The sequence below is a fragment of the Aquarana catesbeiana genome, linkage group LG11 (assembly GCF_042186555.1).
Source record: "Aquarana catesbeiana isolate 2022-GZ linkage group LG11, ASM4218655v1, whole genome shotgun sequence".
NCBI lineage: Eukaryota > Metazoa > Chordata > Amphibia > Anura > Ranidae > Aquarana > Aquarana catesbeiana.
This window is the reverse complement of record NC_133334.1, coordinates 275,855,605-275,877,310: the sequence shown is the minus strand read 5'-3', so window position 1 is coordinate 275,877,310 and position 21,706 is coordinate 275,855,605. Positions and strand designations below refer to the sequence as shown.

Genomic DNA, 21,706 nt, shown 5'->3' with positions numbered 1-21,706 from the left:
GTTATAGCATCTACAAAATATGGGATATTTTTATTTATTTTTATTTATTCATTTATTTTTCTAGTAATGGCGGCAATCAGCAACCTATAGAGTGACTGCGATATTGCAGCGGACAATCTGACACTGACACTTTGTGGAAACCAATCAGTGCTAAAAATATGCATATGTAAAATAAATCTGGCTCGGAAGGGGTTAACATCAGGGGTGATCAAAGGGTTAAATGTGTGCCTAGCCAGTGTTTATGTGTACTGTGTGAGGTGATTTTACAAGGGGAAGAACTGGAATGAATTCTCTCCTTTGCAGGAACACAAACTCTATCTCTTCTTCCCTGTCAGAACGATGATCTGCCTTGTTTACATAGGCAGATCGCAGTTCTGTGTCTCTGCCTGATGATTGGCGGGCGCCAGTGGACATCGAGTACCTGGTACCTGCCGATCAGCTTCCACTGTGTGTAACCACAGCGGAAGCAATCCGGCGGTGGCAAGCAAGCACACCCCCTACCTGGGAGTGTGGGATCCCATATATATCCGTGATCCGGCGCACACCTGCCGCCCTGTAGCAGTGAAACTGCTATAGGGCGGACAGCACACAGTTAAAGAATATATAGAACACGGAGTCTGTAATGACTGAACTAGGCAGGCATTTGTGAACTGCTTTGGAAAATGCTAGTGTAGCAAAGTCCTGGGCCTCTTTTGGCTTAATGGTTACCTCCAGAGTTAGGGAGAGCTGATATCCTTCAGCGTAGAGTAGGTTACAAGGCATGGTGGGTGTAATGCAAGATAAACAGGTGGGCGCCAGTCACTTTTTGAATGCAAAGAGATTTATTGTCTTTTAAACAGAACTGTGGGAGAGAGGGTTAGGGCCAGGACACCCTTAGGTAGATGCAAAGATAATTAGCAGACTCGTACTTCTATAGGTAGACAGCTATACAGGTGAAGGTCTCCAACAGAACACCACTTCTGTATATCTGCAACACGAACAGTTCTCTTTACCCTACACTCACTCACTGTGGGTCTTCACTCAATGAGCTCCCAGTCTTTCTCACTAGACTTCAGATCCAATAGCCACTGGATCCCCTGAGCGCTTTCACTGTAGCACTCAGTATCTTCCTCAAGTGTCACCCCCAATTCCCCGCTGGGCCACTGGCTTGGCACACACAGATACTCTTCAAGCTTCACTCCTGCATACACGTTAGGTCCCTAGCTTAGCACTCCACAAGTGTCACCTCTGCTGTCCCGCTGGGTCCCTGACTTGGCACTTTGCTAACGTTTTCCCACTTCTTCACCATTTCCGGCTGGCGAGACATCTGCTCTGGTACTGGCCTGAGCTTACTCACAATGGTCTCCGGTAGCAAAGTAGATGGTACTTTAGTGGCAACAGCCTACCTTCTACCTCTGACCACGACTGGTTCCCCGGCCGGCTGAACCGTTACTTCTGGTTGGACTACAAGCCTGCAGTACCAACCCTACGCTGCTTTCCTGTTTCTGGATAGGCCCTCAGACAGCCTAGCAGCTAGATGTCTCCGGGATAGGCCTCATGGTTAATTTGGCCTAGCAGCCCGGGGCGATACAACACACGTCCACCCAGACAGCCGTCCAGGTGGCACAGAACTCACCTGACTCCACCCAAATAAATAGGCTGTCCTAGCAGGCCAAGGGACCGAAGAAAATCCCTGCCCATTGGCTGAGACACCCCATTCATTGCAATGCCCTTGTCTTGTGTAATGTCACCAGATGTAATGTCAAGAGAGAAGTGCAGCAATTCCAGAATTAGGGCGAAATCAATTGACCTCCTAAAAATTGGCCAGGACAACCATCACTAAATTTAATAGCAACCCTGCCTAAACATCAGGGTGCTACATCAGTTTGCCTGGCTGACACAATGCATGTGATGCCCTCTAAAGTCTCTGACCTTAAAGAGGAAGTAAACCCTGATAGGTTTTACTTCCTTTTTTGTTCCCTGCAAAGTAAAAGCATAATGGACTAGTATGCATCGCATTGCATACTAGCACATTATGTGACACTTACTTGCAAACGCAGCTTGCGCTGTCCCCCGCTGGAGGCCACATCCGTGTTTGCCCCTCTTCCTTCCGGGGCTGCGGCCTCCAGCTCTGTGACTGGCCGAAGACGTGTGACGTCACTGCCGTGCATGCGCGCGGGAGCTGCCATTCACGTCACTCACTGGTGAAGAAAGGGCACAGAGGGCTTTCTTCACAGCGCATGCGCTGATGAAATCATCGGCGAAGTACAAAGTAAATATCTCCTAAACGGCGCACGTTTAGGATATATTTACTTTACCTATAGGTAAGCCTTATTAATTATTATAGGCTTATCTATAGGTACAACTTCCCCATGGAGGTTTACAACCTCTTTAAAGCGGTATTAAACCAAAAACCAAAAATGTCATACATTGCAGCTTACCAATCATTAGATGTGGTGGCTGCATTCGTTTTTTAGTCTCCCCCCGTTTTCACCTGTGCATCTGGTCAGTAACACACCTCCTGTATTAGAGCTTCTTCTTTACAGATCTTCTCTAAATCATTGAGGTTTCTTGGCAACTTGAAGTTTCAGCTCCCTCCATACATTTTCTATAGGATTAAGGTCTGGAGACTAGCTAGACCACTCCATGACCCTAATGTGCTTCTTCTTGAGCCTCTCCTTTTGTTGCCTTGGCGTTATGTTTTGGGTAACACACCTCCTGTATTAGAGGCCCCCCCCCCCATTTGGATTTTATGTCTGAGGTTTACAACCACTTTGATGGTACCCTCCATCCTAAAATTTCACCTCTTTCAGGTGAGAGATAACATGAATACCTGAATCCTACAGGAAATTATATCCTTCCTTTAAAGCAGGGGTCTCAAACTGCCCCCCCCCCCCCAGCTGTTGCGAAACTACAAGCCTCATTAGGCATTGCAAGGTTGACGGTTACAAGCCTGACTCCCACAGGCAGAGGCATGATGGGACTTGTAGTTTCGCAACAGCTGGAGGGCCGCCAGTTTGAGACCCTTGCTTTAAAGCTTGGTTCACATATGAGCCACATGCGGCTCCCAGCAGGAGGTCAGGTGCTTCCCGGTTCACCATTTCATGTCCGATTTCAGCCCGAATTTTTGGGCTGAATTCTGACCTGAAACAGACCAAAAAACGCACAGGGCTCCTGTGCAAATTCGCACCTGAGCCGCAGCGGAAATATGTGAACCGGCTCCATAGACAGCCGGTCAAAATCTCCTGCATTTGCAAATTGGATGAGGGGAACCCACATCCAATTCCCACTAGTGTGAACCCAGCCTTAAACAATCGAGAAATTCAAGAGGGGGATTAGATAAATCGATGGGTAAAGTAGAAACCCCCCCCCCATAAGCCCTTCTGCAGTTTATTAATCAGCTAAATTCACCACCAGACCGGCTAGCAGGCCTCGCTGTCAATGTGGGGCATACAGCTGAGATAATATTTGCCAGCATGCCACGGCTCTTGTCGTGTACATTAATCGATGGAAACATCTGTCCTGGTGGAGTCATGTTTGCCCGTGGCTCAATGAACACGTAAGTGAACTATAGACGGCACTATGCCCAAGGCTACAACGTCAAACAGAACATACCCCCTATACCCCCGGTACAAAACAGTCCTCCAGCGTCCAACACTCACCCCCTCTTATTAATATGCTAAAATAACTCAGACAATTGTACGTGAATGCCGCTTTCTCCGACATGGTCTGGTAATTATTGAACCAAGCCGTTTATCTACATCAGACCCCTATAGACAAACAGTTTAGCCACCACAGGGCTGCTCCATAGCCATGAGCCGGGGTCATGGAGCAGCTGGCTAGTGTTCAGCCTGCATCAGCCCAAGATGTAGTTTGGAGGATGAATTCAGCATGGCTGTTAAGCTGTGCTTGCAATCTGGCCACTTCAATTAATCAAATTTTCTTTTTCCGTCTCTCTGCATATGCATGCGCTGGTGATGGTGGTGTTGGGGGGGGGGAGTGAAGGCAGAAACCCTTTGACCTCCTGATGGAAGTGAACTTGCTTTGACAATGGACCGCCTTGGCTAGAGATAGATGCAGAGAAAGGAGAGGATGGATAAAGAATAGGCAGGGATCAAAGAGTGGAAGGAAAGTGGCAGAGAAATGAGAGTCAAGGAGATTTACTGAGAGCTGGAGAGGAACGGGTGAGAGGGAAGGATTGCAAAGTCAATCGACGCAGACCAGACTGAGAGGTTCAATATAGGAGTCCCTAAAAGTGTCTCTGCGCCCTTCCACAATAGAAGTGTAGCTGCATCTCACTTTAGTAATCATTGGGGTGGATCTACTGAAGGCAAATAGACTCACCAGCCACTTTATTAGGTACACCTGTTCAATTGCTTGGTAACACAAATTGCTAATCAGCCAATCACATGGCAGCAACTCAGTTCATTTAGGCATCTAGACGCTGTGAATACGACTTGCTGAAGTTGAAACCGAGCATCAGAATGGGGGAAGAAAGGGGATTTAAGTGACTTTGAACGTGGAATGGTTGTTGGTGCCAGACGGGCTGGTCTGAGTATTTTCTAGAATTTTCACACACAACCATCTCTCTGAGTTTACTGAGAATGGTGGGAAAAAATTGAAAATGTCCAGTGAGCGGCAGTTGTGTGGAGGAAAATGCCTTGTTGATGTCAGAGGTCAGAGGAGAATGGGCCGACTGGTTCCAGATGATAGAAAGGCAACAGTAACTTCAAAAAACACTTGTTACAAACAAGGTATGCAGAATACAATCTCTGAACGCACAACACTTCCAACCTTGAAGCAGATGGTCTACAGCAGCAGAAGACCACACCGGGTGCCACTCCTGTCAGCTAAGAACAAGAAACTGAGGCTACAATTCACAAAGGATCACCAAAATGAGATGAGTCTGGATTTCAGCTGCGACATTCAGGTGGTCTGGTCAGAATTTGGCGTAAATAACATGAAAGCATGGATCCATCCTGCCTTGTATCACCAGTTCAGGCTGGTGGTGGGGGTGTAATGGTGGGGGGGATATTTTCTTGGCACACTTTGAGCCCCTTAGTACCAATTGAGCATGGTTTAAACACCACAGCCTACCTGAGTATTGCTGCTGACCATGTCCATCCCTTTATGACTACAGTGTCCCCATCTTCTGATGGCTCCTTCCAGCAGGATAATGCACCATGTCACAAAGCTCCAATCATCTCACCACTGGACAATGAGGTCCCTGTACTCCAATGGCCTCCACACTCACTACATCTCATCCAATAGAGCACCTTTGGGATGTGGTGGAACAGGAAATTGGCATCATGGATGTGCAGCCGACAAATCTGCAGCAACTGTGTGATGTTATCATGTCACTATGGAGCAAAATCTCTGAGGAACGTTTCCAACACCTTGTTGTATCCATGCCACCAAGAAAGAAGGCAAAGGGAGGTCCAACCTGGTACTAGCAAGGGGGACCTAATAAAGTAGCCGGTGAGTGTAGACCGTGCAAGTGCAGTTGCTCCAGAGTTTAGTAAATGAGGGAAGCTCTGCTGACTTTCATCATCTAATCACGTGCAAGCAAAAATGCTGTTTTTTTTTTTTTTTCTTGCATGCGATTGAGTATTCTTTGGAAAGTGAAGCCTTACCTCACTATTATTTATTTATTATTATTTCAGGTACTTATATAGCGCCGTCAATTTACACAGCGCTTTACATATACATTGTACATTCACATCGGGTCCCTACCCTCCAGGAGCTTACAATCTAAGGTCCCTAACATCCATTTATATACTAGGGGCCAATTTAGACAGAAGCCATTGACCTACCAGCATGTCTTTGGAGTATCACATTTACTAAGCTCTAAAGCAAGTTGCCCCCTGTGCTCCCTTATCCAGAGTGGGGGCACTCTAATCTGGGCCGGGACAAGGGGTGGGCAGGCAGTGTGGTAGCAAGTGATGTGTGTGGGGGAGGGGGGGGGGGGCACTGCATGGAGATTGGGGGGAGGGATTTGTGTTGAAAGGGAGAATTTTAGGGGCACCGGGGGGTAAGTATTGTTCTAGGATCAGGAATCTGGGGGAAAGTTTGCTAAGAGTGGTGATTTCGGGGGATTTGTGTTGGGAGGGGGATGGGGAGAAGAAGATTTGTGCTAGAAGGGGGGATTGAGGGGGTATTTGTGCTGGGAGGGGGTGATTAGGCATGAGCCATGCAAGCAGGGCAGTCGGTGGAATATAGAGATAAAGTGCTGTGGAGATTGTCGGTGACCCTTAAGGGTGCCCCCTAGACTGGGAGCGTGACTTTGGGCTGGGGCTCGGGTGCTGAAAGGATCCTGTCACAACACATGGAGGAAGCCCTTCCTGGAGGCACGGGAGCAAGTGGAGGACAGTGTGAGTAGATCAGCTTAGGGTTGCCACTTTATCTTTAAGCCAAACCAGAACACTTTTGCAGCGCACAGCAAAAAAATAATTTTCTAGTATACCTTATAGGATTGTAACAGACCTGGGACACCTTTGGGCGCTCCAAAGAGAATAGTAATGTGGCGCGCATATTGCCCCCTAACCCTCCTGTTAGGCTCTGTTCTGAACCACATTCCTATCTGAATAATGTGTCTGTGTTTCAGGAGGAGTGAAACCTGGACACATGCTTCAAAACCCGGACTGTCTGGGTGAATCCCGGATAGGTGACAACCCTAGGTCAGCTCTACTGGGGACTTACAAGGGTGGGGGGAGACTGCCACATGTAGCCCGTTCTCCTTGAAGGCCGCGTAATTCCAAGTCTTCATCCCTTCCCTGGGAGATCTCCTGCAGAGTCACTTGGGAGAGCTGGTGAGAGAAAGAGAGAGTCTGACTGGAGAACTTCTGTGTGAAGTTAGCCTGGAGGGATAGTGAAAAGGGCAGCTGCAGCCAGGTGGGTTGGCAGTGCCTAAAAAGGTGGTGCTGGGATCGGTAGCCACAGGAGGAAGACTGCAAGCTGATCACTGTGGTCTGCGACACAACAAGGGGCTTCAAATTCCTGCCTACAAAGGGCCATTGCTAAATCTGGCTGTGCCTGTCAGGTCCATTTCAGTGATTCAGCTGGAGTCTGCAAGCAAGTAAAGTGCAGTAAGAGTGTCGAGGAAGCTGTCTATAGGCGGTATATAGACTGTGTTGAGGAAGATGTCCCTGAAGATGTTGCCAAAATGCTGTTGCTGAAGTCAAGTGGGCATCCCATAATCCCCCATCCCATTATAACCCTCAATAAACCACAAAAGTCACAGAATGTTCTCTGTCCCTTGAGTGGCTTCCAAAATTCGGTGTGCCTGGCTATGCAGGGTGGGGGGATCCCAGTTTATCTGCGGCTACTTAGGGGGGGTGCACCGCTACACTTCCTATCCAGCAACTGGGTTCCCTGTACAAATTCACACAGGAAAGCCTTATTTTAAGGCCATTCAAGGTTTTGTTCATTTTTAACTGAAGCCTCTGATGAAGGGGGGGTTGCTTTGACCCCCCGAAAGGCTTTTAGAACAATACCAATAAATGATTGGAAATAGGAAGTGTCTGCAAAGAGGAGATCATCATTGCTGAAATGCAACAAAGGTTATAAAAAGGGAAAACAGTGTTCTCTGAAGGTAAATCGGTGGCAATTGGTTATTATCCGCAGTGCTTTAGGAAAATAAACTCCATTCAGGTTGGGTTTATAGCTAATTTAACAGCAGGCCACACAGAGAGAAGCCCCAGTAATCTTTCCGCCCTCTTTACTAATGAATCAAGATCACTTATAGAATCCCTTTCCTTTGCCATTGCTTTTTTTTTTTTTTTAGATGGAAGCAGCAGCCAAAAGTACCTCCGTTTCTTTTTTCAATCTGAAGAACTTACGCCACACAATATAATGCAGCGGCGCCTACGGGAGCTTGGAAAAGAGCATCTACACTTCCAGCTCGGGCTAAATCTTTCCACCCAAGCAGAAGAAAGTGACTACATTTGCTTTCGGAGCTGCTTTTACACAAGCCCTCAGACTCTTTCCAGCAGAGTGGTGTCCAGTTCCATTCAGGTGGAAGGGTTGCCTTTCAGTTCTTCATTCTCCTTGAGTATCTAAGGATTGGGTTGGTTGGGGGGGGGGGGCATGTTGCTGCTTCTGATAAAAGCAAGCATTTTGCCGTAAAAAAAAAAAAGAAGAATGAAGAGGGCAAAAGGAGGGCAGTTCTCCTATTCCCCAGGCTGTGTCCTTGAAATGAAGGTCTAGCAAAGCCTACATAACCTTCTGCTGTTGCTTGTCTCCATGTCTCCCCGCAACAAGTCCTCATGTAGGAAGGAGAGATCAAAGACAGCTTAATGTGCAAGCCTGTTTTATTTCCTTTGCTTTCCATGGCATGTACAGAATGTTTAACAAACACGCAAAAAAAAAAAAAAAGAAGAAGAAGAGAACACATTTAAAAGTCCAAGTAACAGACGACACCCGGCGATGAGGCCTACAGCCCTCCCGCTAGGCTTTGGGGCCTTCAACTACCACTGCTCTCTAAAGATCCAGGTATGAGTTAACGTCTAGCCTTGTATACCTTTCCTCATCGCCAGCCTGGCAGTGATTAACTCTTTCAGAAAGGCATTCTGTCTCATTAGGCAAGGTTATAGGCAATGTTTTGAGGAACACGGTAATTAGCAGTGATGCGATCCAACAATTACTGTTGTTGCATCCTCCCAGTACAAACATGACCCCGTTGAGCGGTAATGCTTTTAACCCTTCATCTGAAGGGGGGGGGGGGGCGGGGTTAGCGCTGTTCTGCCGCTATACATTCCTCCTAATTGTGCCTGCATTCCTCACCGCGACACAAGGGTCTACTACCGCCATTCACAGCACCACTTGGCACGTCTATAAAAAGGCACTTTGGACCCAAGGGCCACACAAAGCTCTTTTGTTGCATGTTTATGTCTGTGTTTATAGGATCACACAGCACATTGTCTATTATAAACTGCCCCACTCCACCTCCAGTCTGTATTAGTAACGATTACCTAATTGCTTTAAAGCCTGTGTATTCATTATTTTACAATGTAAAGTGTGCACATAGTTTTTTTTTGTTTTTTTTTTCTCATCCCACAGACACCCAGAATTTTTTATATTAAGAGATGTATAAATATTACACATTATATGATGTTGTGTCAAGTGGCCTATTATCCAGAATAAAAAGAGAGCGAGGGAGAAACACAAAAACGACAAAGTGCTCTTTGCATCTAAACTGGTCATAAAATGTAAACTCGTACAAACTTTTATTATCTACCCCACCATGGTACATTTTCAAAGAATCCATCTTCCCTTAGCTCAGGATGAAAGCTGGAGAATGAGCTTAGCTGAGGAAGCCCCTCCTCCCCTCCTGAAGACTCCTGGGATGTATGCCATCATATGCCTTGGCATGGAAACCAGAAAGTAACTGAAGAAATGTAAAAAAAATAAATAAATAAAAGATTAAAACAAGGTAATATAATATACCTTTCTATCTATTTACTAATGCTAGCATAATGATTAAGAATAGTCACAGTTGATTGAGAGAGTGAAGTTCTATAATCACCTCCCGCCCACCGTATGGTAAAATGACAGCAGGTGGGATCCCCTCTCGTTCTGGGACAACGTCATATAATGTTGCCTCAGTCTCACTGCTCTTGCACGCCTGTGGGGGCCCACGGGCACGTTGCGACCCCGATCTCGGTAAAGAGCTGAGGATGTGGCTCTTTACCCATGTGATAGGCTGTGTCCAATCACAGCCGATCACATGTAAACACGGAAGTGCCGTTTATCAGCTCTCGGCGCCTCACACTGACAGAGTGTGAGGCGAGGAGAGCCGAACAGTGCCATCTCCTTGCAGGAGAGACCCGTACAGGCAATCAGTGCACTGATCATCAGTGCAGCACCAGCAGTGCCCATCAGTGACACCAATCAGTGCCCATCAGTGATGCCAGTCAGTGCTGCCTTTCAGTGCCCATCAGTGCCACCTATCATTGCCCATAAGTGCCACATATCAGTACCCATCAGTGCCACCTATCAGTGCCAGTGGCGTCTCCAGTTTTTCATATTTAGGGGGGCACGAGTAACTGAGAGTCCTGGTGGAGTCCTTCCTGCAACTCGCTCTTCTCCCTGCCAATGAGGATTCAGGGGAAGGAGCAGATCAGGTGGCCGTGGTTGTGTGAGCGCTCGCATTATGTAGTGTCAGCGAGCAAAGGGAGGGGGGAGGAATCACCCGCAGGAGCTGACTGGGGATGCTCTCCCTCTTAGACATTGCCTTTTTGTAAAAAAAAATAACATTTTTTTTTTTAATTGGGGGGGGGGCACATGGTGGTGCACAGCATAATTTTGGGGGGTCAGGGCCCCCTCTGGCCCCCCTTCTAGGGACGCCATTGATCAGTGCCCATCAGTGCCACCTATTAGTGCCCATCAGTGCCGCCTATCGGTGCTCATCAGTGCAGCCTATCAGTGCCCATCAGTGCCGCCTTATCAGCGCACATCAGTGAAGGAGAAAAAATACTTATTTACAAAATTTACTGACAGAAACAAAGAAAAATGTATTTTCAAAATTTTATTTTTTCATTTTTTTGGGCAAAAAGTAAAAAAGCAGTGATTAAATACCACGAAAAGAAAGCTCTATTTGTGTGAATAAAATTATAAAAATGTAATTGGGGTACAGAGTTGCATGACCGAGCAATTTTCATTCAAAGTGTGAGAGCGCTGAAAGCTGAAAATTGGCCTGGGCAGGAAGGGGGTGAAAGTGCCCGGTATTGAAGCAGTTACGGATATGTTGGGATACCCCAGTTATTACACTAATAAGTGGCACGGATATCTAGTCCCTGAGCAGTGTGCACATCACTAAACTGTAACCTGTGAGCACCTCCCCAATGATGAGAGACGTGAAGCTGAACTAGGGCCTCTACATCTATGAATTTTATTTTTATTTTTTGTTTCATAATATTTTAACATATACAAATGCCACAAAAAGTAAAATAAATAGGCAACCATTGACCAGTGGAGGGGGGGGTATTGTTTTTTTTTTTTTTTTTTTTGCCACTGCACAATATCAACTTGAAACATCTTTAAAATGTTTAACCAAATTTGTCATTTATGTTTCCTGGTCCCGTAAAGTTTATCATCACCATTTTGATGGCCGGATGAATATTAAAGGGGCCGCCACCTCTTCAGTCATGACCCTAGTTCCTAGTCAATGGATAAGCTGATTAATGGATCTGGATAAAAAAATGACCACTTCCACTATCTCTTCATGGCAGGCTTACTTTAAATCTACCTTAATTATCAGGCACATTGGCTGTGTGATTTCCTAGGCTTTATTAGGAAAGGAAAAAAAAAAAAAACCATTGTGTTGCTAAAAAGCAAGGGCACACGCACGCAGCATACAATTTTAATGCAGGCAAGCCTTAGGTTTTGTGTGTGCTGCCAAAATGAAGGGTATTACCTTTTTTTTTTAAGTTGAGTTTAATTGCATGACTAATAAGATGTGAGCAGAGGGGCCGTTGTGAACTTAGCCGCCTTCTGGAACATGGATTGTAGCGGACATTTGCGTGCCCTAAATGACACAGATGCAGCTAGTATCCAGGATAGGTGAAAATAGGACAGTGCAGAGTCCAGTGACTTAATGAACCCCTGCGGGACCAGCTCTGGTTACTAACAATTTCTCTTCCCATCATCAAGACAAGGAAATCTTAGCCTGTGCTGTTTGCCTTAACCCTCCATTCTTCCTCCACACAAACAACCAATTAGAGGGTAAGAAACAAATTGGAACTTCTTCCCGTAGACGCTCCTTCAGCCTTTCCATCACCCGGCACAATCACCATCCTCCCCTCAATTCAGACACAGATTAAAAACGCTTCACTATCCAGCATCCTCTCTTTTTTTGTCTGCAAAGAAGACCCAGATTTATATAGGTTCCTATGCAGGCCACTCTGCGTTTAATTAAAGGAGGGATGTCAGACCGGGGAGATCTAGAGGTGGCGTAAGGTGCTTTATGAGAAGGAATTCACTGTGGGATAATGGTGGGCGGATGTGGAGAGGAAGACGAAACAAAGAGCGACTGAAGCAAAGGAGGAGAACTGCAAAAAGAAAGATTAAAAATAAAAACATGAAGATCTGGAGAAGGTTATTATATAAATCGTGGTCATGGGTTGTACAAAAGAGATAAGTTTGGTACAATGAACCACGGACATTTCTAGGGTTCTAATTGATGTAGGGCACCTAGACTCTGATGTCCTTGGGTTTGCAGTATACTTCGATAAATACTAATGCCGCGTACACGCGATCGGACTTCTCGTCGGAAAAATATATGACGGCTTTTGCGACGGGATTCCGCTTAAGTTTGCCTTGCATACACACGGTCACGCAAAAGTTTGCTGAACTTACGACCCTCAAGAACGCGGTGATGTACAATGCGACGAGCCGAGAAAATGAAGTTCAATGCTTCCGAGCATGCGGCAAATTGTTTCCGAGCATGTGTAGGAATTTTGCGCGTTGGAATTGCCACGGACGATCGCATTTTCGGATAGGAATTTTTGCCGACTGAAAAACTGAGAGCATGCTCTTAATCTTTTGCTGGCTGGAATTCGGCCAGCAAAAGTCCGATGGAGCATACACACGGTCGCATTTTCCGACGAAAAACTCTCATCGTCCTTTTGCGTGTCGAAATTCCGATCGTGTGTACGCGGCATAAGACTGTTAATCTTCCCGCATAGCATCTCTTCTCTATATTTAAAAAAGATCTTCCTTGGATGCAATCTGAAATTTATTAACTATGATGATAATTTTTTAGTGTAACTATGATGACATCACTAAATAATCAAATGTATATTTATCTAAAAACAATTGGAGGTTGAAACACTCTATGATATTCCAAAACAGTAATGTACATATCATATATTATATGATGAGAGCTTTTTTTTCAGCTGGAACTTGGTGGAACTTGGTTCCACCACCTCTGGCTCAGGTCCACCGCTCCCTACTCATCGCTATCACTTGTAAACACTGAAGCTGGTGTCTGTGTTCACAAGTTACAGCTTGTTCTCCAACAGCTCCCACAGGTCTCATCTCCTGAGCGACTCCAACTGAGTGCAGGATGGGAACAAGGGAGATTCAGGTGCCCAGGGTGCAGCGCAGATGCTGACACCACCACTGGATGATCTCCCTGCTAGTGAGAAAAGTAGAGCAATCTACAGTGTGCAGGGAGGTACTAGGGCCAGATGGGTGCTTCAGCTTAATACAGCAACAAAAATAAAATGGCAGAGCTTTTACGGAGGAGGGGGAAAGATGGGGCAGTGGACGGGGAGTTGAATGCTGAGGTCAGGGCTGATGAGGGGGTGAAAGTGAGATGTGGACTTGGGATGCAGAGGTAAACAGCTGTAGAAGAAGGCTGAACTCTGCACTCTGTTTGCAGCGCACCCCGGAATTCTGCACTATGTACGTAGTGCACCCCTAAACTCTGCACATAGCACTCTCCTAAACTCTGCACTTTGTGTGTAACGCCCCAGGACTTTGCACTCCTGGTATTCAGGTAGCTCTGTTTATGATTGACAATCAACGGGCCTTCATCTGTATAGTGAAAAATAAATATGCGTAGTGAAGTAGTAAATCATCTACCTTATTATCTACTTAATATAATGCTAAAGAATTGTAAGTTGAAATACAGAAGTTGATGGAAGCAGGTGTAGCACCCTCCTAGAGTAGTGAAGGATGTTAGGTAAATTTAGTTAGCTTCTCTGTAATCAGTGAAGCAGAGGTTGATTGTTTAGGCATGCTCAGTGTCTCACATGCTGCTGCTCTGATTACTTACCACCGCATTTTAGAGGATCCTAGAATTATAGTGGAAGGAAGAACAGAGTAAGCAGCCTGAATACTTATTGGTCTCGAGCCAATGGAGGTGTGCCCAGAAGGTGATGAAAGATCCCATAAATAGTCTGGGGCCTGAGGCAGAAAGTTCAGAGTTCCTGGGTCCAGTCCTATTAGAGAAGACACCTGTGTAGGGGCTCTGCCCCTTCGGCAGGACTTCTGAAGCTGCCATCTAGAAGACAACAAGGTCCCAGCTGAGGTTTCAGCTGGAGGGCCTATTCGCAAAAATGTAGTCCTGGAGATGGAGTACCAGGAGAAGGTTGGGGGAAAGGTGTCCAGCTGTCCTATGGCAATGTGAGTTCATGTCTTGAGAGTACCTGGTGGATATTAGAAGTAGGAAACTGATAATCCTGTGTGAGTAAATGACCCTTTTGCTGGAAGTTAAGGACTGTGTTCAGTTTTTTTGATCCATTGAGAAAAGTCCTAGTCTACTGCAAGCAATAGAGATTCTGTGGGACATTTTTGTTCAGGTCAGCAAGCTAGCTATATTACAAAAAAATAAAATAATTTACAACCTGAGACTGTTCCTTTGAGCCAGTGGAAGTGTGAAGAAACTGTTATGTGCTTGGCTGTGTGTGTCCTATATGGGGGAATAAGGCTCAAGTGGTTGTAAAGTCAGGTGTTTTTTTTTATCTTAATGCATTCTATGCTTTAAGATAAAAAACCTTCTGTGTGCAGCAGCCCCCTCAGCCCCTTCTAATGCTTACCTGAGCCCCATCTAGATCCAGCGATGTTGCACGAGAGACTCGGCTGTCCGGGACTCCCCTCCTCATTGGCTCACTGACTTTGTTTGAAAGCAGCGGCTGCACTGCTGTCAATCAAAGTCAGTGAGCCAATGAGGAGAGAGAGGGTGGGGCCGAATTGTGGCTCCGTGTCTGAATGGACACACAGAGCTGCGGCTCGGCTCCGGTGCCCCCATAGCAAACTGCTTGCTGTGGGGGCACTCAACAGGAGGGAGGGGCCAGAAGCACCAATGAGTGACCGGAGAAAAGAAGGATCTGGTTTGCTCTGTGCAAATCCACTGCACAGAGCAGGTAAGTGTAACATGTTTGTTATTTTTAACGAAAAAAAAAAAACCGAGACTTTAGTATCCCTTCAGTTCACCAGCAGCTCTAGGGGGTGCTCTACACAAGAATGGATGTACAAGAATAATCTTTCAGCAGACTGAAATATATTCGTCTGCAGAATTATAATTGGTATTATGGAAATAATTACCGCAAAAGGGAAATGGGCACTCAGTAGAAGAACTTGTCACATGCCTTGGGTGGCAGGGACTAGCAAAGTCCCTATAATAAACCAAACCAATATTTGTCCTGGCATGAGATGGAACTCAACAGGACTGGATGTCACATCTGTGTCTCCATACAAAATATTTATGAAGTTGAACCCATCTGAGGATTTTTAGCGGACACGCATATAAGCATTTTTTTTTTTAGGCGGGGGGGGGGGGGGGTGCGGTGCCTTTGCCTTGCAATACTAGAGCCCTGCATTAAACTCCAACCAGGAACACTAAATGAATGTTATTGCTCTCACTTTACCCATTCATAATTCTGTTACTACAAGATAAAAGTAACACTTTAGGGTTGAGGGTACTTGAAAGATACTTCTACAACATCTGCCTGTTTTTTCAATGCTGATTTGTATGTTGGACATACAGCCTCTTGAAAAAAATCAGCTAGCATTAGGGGGGGTGTTAGCGGAGGATGTCAGAGGTGTTTGGTAAAGGTAAACATGACCACAGACAGGACATCATTGGGCGGGTCACATTAGGACCTCATCAAATTGTTTGTTCATAAGAACATGGTATATAAATATGAGACTTTACTGATGTATCTCTCTCTCTCTGTATCTCACTTTGTGTTGGTCTATCACATAAAATCCCAATAAAATACATTTACGTCTTTGGTTGTAACATGAAAAAATGTGGAATATTTCAAGGGGTATGAATACTTTTTCAAGAGACTGTATATATATATTTATACTGTGTGCACATCCCCAAATGGCACCTCCTAGTGACCCATCCATAAATCAAAACGCAACACCTAAAGTGCTCAGCATCCTATAACCACCTAGAAAATCAGGTTTCAAATGCACCTTATGTAGATACACGCTGCATACATACTGCAATATTAGTTAGGGATGAGGCCTTCTGGCGTGTTTCGCTTGCTGCTTCTTCAGATGTGGGGTACCAAGGATGTTAGGCAATGACCCATCAACACATGGGGGACAAGTATACCCCAAAGTAAAACTGGGTACACACTCACTGGCAGATTGCAGTACCAACACAAGTGATGTTGGTGTGGCGATCTCTCTTGCTGTTCTATTGAATTGTGACAGCAGGAAGGCTCTCCTGTCCCCCACCCCACCAGAATTCACAGATCAGCAATCGAAGCTATTGGCTGCGAGCACTGATCAGATGCTGGTTTTCCAGCATGTCCCTTTGACAGTGTTAGACCATCTCCTGTTGCATAGACAGCTGTACACATTGACCGAAAGTCGGCTGGTTCCTGCTGTACCGGCCAGTTTATGGCCTGTGCGTACCCAGCCTAAATCAAGAGCACCAGCGGACAGGAGTCACAGGCTCAAACCAAAATCAGAACCTCCAAAGTATGGTCTAGGCCAGTGATGGCAAACCTTGGCACCCCAGATGTTTTGGAACTACATTTCCCATGATGCTCCACTACACTACAGTGAGCATGAGCATCATGGGAATTGTAGTTCCAAAACATCTGGGATTCCAAGGTTTGCCATAACTGGTCTAGGCCTTTAAAACACTTTTTACTAGTAGAACCCTTCAAAACTTGCTATGGTCACAGCATCCCAGAGGAAGGGTCCCGTTTAAAATTATGCCCCATATATGTGTACACATCCCCCTCCCCCTCCACACTCCAAATCCCCCGTTCCCAGCACACATTTCCCCCTCCTAGCACTAATCCTACCCAAATTTCCCCTCCTAGCCCCCAATCATCCCTGCTAGCACAAATCCACTCCCCCAAAATAAAATTTTAATTCCTAGCACAAATCCCCTCCCCCCTCTACCATATCACCTCTTCTAGCACAAACCTCCCAACCCCCCCCCCCCCCCCTTCTCCTAGCACAAATCCTCATCTCTCATCCCCCCTTCCCAACACAAATCCCCTCAAATCACCACTCCTAGCACACCCCCCTCAAATTCTTAGCCCCTGCCTCCCCCTAAATCCCCTCCTCGCTCAATCTCCTCATGCCCCCCTCCCCCACCTCACATGATACAGCAGTGCCTAGAGGAGCTGCCCTTTCTGCCCCCACCCCCCTTCCGTGTCCCAGCCCTGATCATAAGGCAGGACGTCTGTTACTGGCAAAATTACTTGGTGAAAATAAATGGGAAAAAGCCTCAAAGTAAAAACAAATGCAGCCACTACATCTAAGGACTGACAAGCTGCAATGTAGTATATACAATTTTTGTTCTTGGGTTTAGATTTAGACACTTTCATTTACTCCTGTTTTATATGTATGTAAGGATGGTGTGGGTTTCTTTTTGTGTTTTTTTTTTTTTATATATACTGTATGATCAGTAGGCAAAAGAGCATTCCACACTGTGACAATTGCTGTTAGACACAGTCCAGAGCCATGGCTGACCATCCAAGCATGCTATAAGACCTCATGAATGCTCCAGTGCATCACGGGTTTCCAGTAACCTGGAACAAACTCATCAGGCCATTTGCACCTTTAAAAAAATAGATAAAAAATAAAAGCATTTCCGATTCCACAGCTTCAACAGCTGCAGCCATCCCATAAAGGATCAGACAAATTCTGCTCCCTCTAGTATCCATCCACAATGAGACAGGGCCCGGCATTAACCCAACCGGCATCTTACCGCTCAACAACCTCTTCTGGTACAGCTGGGCCTCTGTTACACCAGCCGTTTGCCAATGCAGATCTGACATTCATAGGGCCACAGAGAGCTGTGGTTTCCGTTAACACAGGGAATATAAAAAAACTGTTTTCTCCAACAGGCGATTCCACTCCATTCTAAAATGGCAATTAATTACACTCGAAGAACAGAATTAAGAGTTTCCTTCTCGTATTAGTTAAGCAAATTTGCTAATAGGCTGGTAGTACGCATGCTAAGCACCTTAGACACATAATGAGGGTGGCATGGTTTTGGACAGGATCACGATACAATTATCTGAGTTTGCAGAACCTCCTGGAAGACAGACAGCCTTCTGGTCATGTTGTGCATCGTGTAGCAGTGTGTTTTGCATTTGATGCACAGATTTAAAGATAGAATTGAATCTCTGGGCTCCAGCTTGTTATTTCTGACTTTAGAAGGTAAAAAAAAAAAAATAGCTTCTGGGCATGTGACAGTGTTCACAAACCTTTAATGTCAGACATAATGATCATGGTAAATTGGAGCTCGTTACTACGAAATGAGAGCTCATTGAGTCGTCTTTCTCTCCCCACCTCCCCCCCCCCCCCCTCCATAGAGAAGGGAACTAAGCAGGGGCGCTAATCACTAATCTCAATGCTCTGAATGGCTCTAGCCAAGTTGGTTTGATTAGGTAATTGTTGTTTATAGCTTTCCAAATTAAAAAAAATATATTTAGCAGCCTACCTTATATCTGGTAAATGTGGAGATGAGAAGATCGAAAAGAGGCCAATCAAGCTTGTAGTTTTGTTTGTTGCATATCACTCGATTGCTCTTTTCCAGTGGCTCGCTGTTAATCAATAGCGTAAGCTGGCAGTAGATACAACATATGGCTAAATGTTTGTGGACACCCGATTGTCATACCTACTATCTGGCCATAAATAGGTGGACATCCCGCAAAATTATTGAGTTCCGGTATTTTCAGTGAAGGATTTTGCTAATGCTAAATCATACATAGACATTTTAAACAATTGTTGGTGCTCTTCCAACCTTCTGGAAATAATTTGGGGAAGGCCTGTGACTGTACCCTGTGCACAAAACCAATTCGATAAAGACAAGGTGTGATGTGGAGAAATGTAGGTGGCCTAAACACAGCCCTGACCTCAACCCTATTGAAGACCTTTAGGATGATTGGAAAGTTGAGTCTTCTCCTCCACCATCAGTACCTGACCTCACGTATTATCTTTTGACTGAATGAGCAAAACTTTACAAAGAAAATAAATAATAGATTTGGTATTTGGCTTGACAAAGGGGTATGTATAGCCCCAATGTGTGTATTGTTATTATTGTTATACAGGATTTATATAGCACCAACAGTTTACGCAGCACTTTACAATATAAAAGGGAGACAGTACAGTTACATTACAATAAAATATAAGAGAGCCCTGCTCATAAGAGCTTACAATCTAGTAGGGTGGGGCAAGTGGTGCAAAAAGGTTGTAACTGTGGGGGATGAGCTGATGAAAGTAATAAAAGATTAGTAGGAGGCGTGATAGCCTTCCCTGAAGAGATGAGTTTTCAGGTATCGCCTAAAGGCAGCCAGAGTCGAATATTGCCGGACAGATTGAGGTAGAGAGTTCGAGAGGATGAGAGAGGCTCTGGCCAATCGTCCAGCTGCCGTACACACAGGCCGAATGTTGCTATTGAATCGGCTGATGGCCCGTATGTACGGCCCTTGAGAGCTGCTGAGGGAGGAATTATTTGAATCAATTTGTAACCTCACAGAAGATTTTCTGTACAATTTGTCTCACTGCTCCTGGTTAGCGTGGGTTTGGGACTTTAAATGAGGTAGGTGGCTAAAAGATGAGTCAATGTAATAAGACATGTTTTATTCAATATATTAAAAACATGACATCGCAAAATAAGTACATGCATGGTAAACAAGCATATCAATCGCATAATATTAACCAGATATTCATAAAAACAATCATAGCAACTTAGAGATGACATATTGAGGTAGAAGACAATTGTCCATCATAAAAAATGGCTTGAAAAGCACCATGGTGGGGTAACTTGGGAGTGGGTGAAATAAAACCATCTAAAAAGAAAATGGTGCATCAGAATTGGCGAGACGCACGTTTCGTGGTTTCCTACCACATCATCAGGGGCGAGTGGTTAGCATTTCCTTGATGTGTAACAGAATTGATAAATGTCCCCAATGAACTAGCTGATCATTTTCATCCATGCTGATGTTACCTGAGGTTTAAAGTGGTTGTAAACCCTCACATATACCCAGTGAAGTGAACAGCCTCGGATGATACACAGAGATGAAACAAATCCTCCTACATAGGTTTTACTTGTTTATTTGCAGTCTTCTCCTCTCTACACCCCTTCACAAGGGCAAACCATGTTAAAAATCTTTCTTCATCTGTCAGGGTCACAGAGGAGGGGGCAGAGAGACTGCAGTTACAGTGTGTGAGAGCTGATTGGAGGAAAGGAACACATCCCCCTCCACACAGCAGAAGAACTGTGTTCTGAATAGACAAGCTCCATGCTGAGCTCTCCCACCCCTTTTCATCACGGACTATGGAAAATGTTGCATTAAATTTGGAAATAAAGGTCCCAGAGTCTGGAGGAAGAGTGGAGAGGCACCAAATCCAAGTTGCAGTATGAAGTTTCCACGGTCTGTGATAATTTGGCGAGCCATGTCATCTGCTGGTGTTGGTCCGGTCCCAGCCAAAAGGCCCAGCCCAAGAGGCAGGTACAAAAAAAGCGTGTAATGGTGCAGTGACCGTGATGCCTTAAATCAAAGTGACCCTCACAGTGATCTTCGGGCACCCCTGGACTGCCACTCCAGGGGCACATACACCATAGGCTTTCGTGACCAACCCTGACCAACGACCCAGACCACAGCAGCCCCCTCCCCAGGCAGGAAGGCCTGAAGTTCTGGAAGCTTTGGGAGAGCCTGGACCTCAACAAGCTCAACCCTCGCTCCCATCACTCCTACCTAATTACATTCGGGAAGTACTAACCGCTCCGCCCCAGTGCTATAGGCGAGCAAGCGTTCTCTTACGAAAAACTGTCCGGAGCTAGAACTACCCCAATCTAGGCCAGAAGGCCAGGGACCCGACCCTCTGGATCAGACCCAGATGCAGCACCCATCCTCACCAGGAGTACCCTTCCGGACGATTCGGACTCGGCCCCGCTGACGCCAGCAAAGGACGTCCAAACACCGGCACTGCCGAACTGCCCTTCCAGGTCCAATGACACCATTGGATTTGCATGTGCCCTCCCCACTCTCGGGAGTTGCACAGCGCCTCCTCTGGAAACTGATAAGAACAGATACTACACTTGATCTTAGCCAAAAGGCCGAGAAGCGAGAATCCGTGGGGTATTGTCAAGAGAAGATGGGAGACACCAGACCCAACAATGCAGATGAGCTAAAGGCCGCTATCAAAGCAACCTGGGCTTCCATAACACCTCAGCAGTGCCACAGGCTGATCGCCTCCATGCCACGCCGCATTGATGCCGTAATTCATGCAAAAGGAGCCCCGACCAAGTATGAGTTCATACTATACTGTACATGGACATACTTTTCAGCAAGCCATTTTCTGAGATACTGAATTTTGGGTTTTTACTAGCTGTAAGCCATAATCATCAAGACTAAAAGAAATAAACGAGTTTCACTTTTTGAATTGAATTACTGAAACAAATTAACTTTTTGTTGATATTCTAATTTTATGAGATGCACCTATATGTGCTTTGCTCAGATTGCATGACTGAGGTTTACAACCACTTTAAGACAAGGGAGTAGATGCCTGTTAGGCCATTATTACAGTATTTGGCCAAGAAAAAAATCCTTCCATCACCTGTTTCCTTATAATGGTCAGTGCAACCAACTGCTTTGCATGAAGCATATGGATTTTAGAAGTAAGAAGTGGTAACCTTTCACATTCTCGCCTATACTACCTGCTGGGCAAAAGAGCAAAAACATTTCATGTTTTCATTTTTCAGTGCAATTCAGTCCATATACTGTATGAATATGAACAT

The 21,706-nt window shown here is 45.5% G+C and overlaps 1 pseudogene; it reads right to left on the bottom strand.

Annotated features, from left to right (window-relative positions):
* Positions 1–20,927: 20,927 nt before the first annotated feature.
* On the bottom strand, positions 20,928–21,037 carry LOC141113030 (U2 spliceosomal RNA; annotated as a pseudogene).
* Positions 21,038–21,706: the final 669 nt, after the last annotated feature.